Source organism: Rhea americana, unplaced genomic scaffold, assembly GCF_003343005.1.
Source record: "Rhea americana isolate MKP2758 unplaced genomic scaffold, rheAme1 scaffold_311, whole genome shotgun sequence".
In the NCBI taxonomy this organism is placed as follows: Eukaryota; Metazoa; Chordata; class Aves; order Rheiformes; family Rheidae; genus Rhea; species Rhea americana.
In genome coordinates this window covers 801,060-803,011 of record NW_028186437.1, presented here as the reverse complement: position 1 = coordinate 803,011, position 1,952 = coordinate 801,060, and positions in this window count along the sequence as shown.

Sequence of the window (1,952 nt, the reverse complement as noted above, 5' to 3'; positions counted from 1 at the left end):
TTAAATGCTTGTGTGTGATCCAAGCCGCCCCGGGCAGGACCGCGCCGGTCCGGTGCCGGGCGCCCCGCCGCCTCGGAGGAGCCCAGTGCAGTTCGCTTGGCAGACACTTGATGGGGCTGCAAAACCAATTACCATGGCACCCGGCGGGAACTGGGGGCAAAATGGCATTTTCCAGGCCTTTACTGTCCTCTTTGCTGCCTGCAGCTGCTCCGGGGGACCCTGGTTTTGCAGGGAGCCTTGGTGCGGAGCGAGCGAGTCCGGCGCACGTTCCCATCCACGAACCGCAGCGCCGAGCACCCCGGGCAGCCACCCGCTGCCCGTCCTTATCCGCCCTTTCCCGGCTAGGGCRGGCGTTTCCCCGCACCGCTGCCCGAGAGCACTGGGCCCCCACCGTGTCCCCCGGTCCCGGCTCCGGCGCTGCGTTTCTCTGCTGACCTTTGCTGGGATGCGGAGGCAGTGCAAACGCTCCCAGGACAGCGGCCGTCGCCAAGCCGTCGCCTCCCCTCGGAAAGGTGACGGATGCGGGCAGATCCAGGGGGGGAGCGAGGACCTGCAGCGGGCAGATCCAGGGGGGGAGCGAGGACCTGCAGCCGGCAGATCCAGGGGGGGAGCGAGGACCTGCAGCCGGCAGATCCAGGGAGTGGAGCGAGGACCTGCAGCGGGCAGATCCAGGGGGGGAGCGAGGACCTGCAGCCGGCAGATCCCGCAGGAGCACACGGCGCCGCAGCAAGCCGGCCTGAGCCAGGGTCTGAGAACTGGGATGCGCCAAGGCGAAATCCATTGCGGATGCAAGCCGGAGTCGTCTCAGGGCTGCTAGCCAGGCTCAGCCAACGCCGCGTAGCGCGCTCGTTAACACCGCTGCCCACGGGCTCCCCGGGAGCTCTCGCAAGAGCCTCATCCGCCGGGACGCGGCAGGAGCCGAGGCCAGAGATCCGCCGCTTCCCGAGCCGGCGGGGAGGATGAAGCCCACAGCCCATTAATCTAAAGGAAGTCCTTTTTAAATAAGTTAATATTGAGTAATTGATTTTTAAATACAGCAAAATCACATGGCCCAAGGCCYGTGCAGAATCCCAGCTCCGGCACAGGCTCAGCAGCGCCTGGCAGAGATTGAGCACAAAGGGGAAAAGGAAATAAAAATTAAATCTCTTTTGTGTGCCTAGATGACTCCAGGGCAAACACCAGCATTTCTTTAAGAGGTGCATCAATTTTCTCTATTAAAAAAGCGGGTTATCAGAAGGGAGAAGCCGGAAGGGGACGGAGCTGAGGAAGGCACAGGGGACCAMCGCGGACGAGCAAGCAGAGCGGAGGCGATCCGTCRGGTTAAAACACACRGCGGYGGCTAAAGGAGAAAGTCRGGTTTTTTTCTTTCTCTTTTTTCTTTTTAGAAAAATACTCATGCAAAATAATATACTTCTTGCCACTAAACTCCTTTAATGTTGGAAAAATAAACAACGAAAGCGGAATCTGGGACAGAAGTGAGCGCCGACGCGCCCTTCCGACGGGACGCAGGGCGCAAACCGGCGCCTCCAGCAGCAATTTCGCCCTCGCGAGCACGGGCGCGAGGCGACGCTTTCGGGAAGGCCCYGGAGCCCGAGAAAGTCAGCGCCGGGAGAGCCGGGCGGGAGCAGCGTCCCGGCGCTCGGAGCCGGAGCGCCCCAAGTCCCGGCAGCGGGAGAAAAAYGACCACGTGCAACCCCGTCTCCGCGGGGGCCGGCCGAGGACTAACCCGGCGCCCCCGCTCCCTCCCGCGGCACGTGATGCCTTCGGCCAGCAAGCGCCGGGAAAAACCGCGCCGCGCGGCCCGGGGGGCTTGCCCGAGCGAAGGAGCAAAGCGCTGCGACGGGGCTATCGAAGGCGCGACCGAGCAGCGCTCCAGCCGGAGGATTCATCCCGCGAGGAGGACGGGCTTCGTGCAGCCCTCCGCCGCCCAGCGCCGCAAAGCTCGGCCGGGA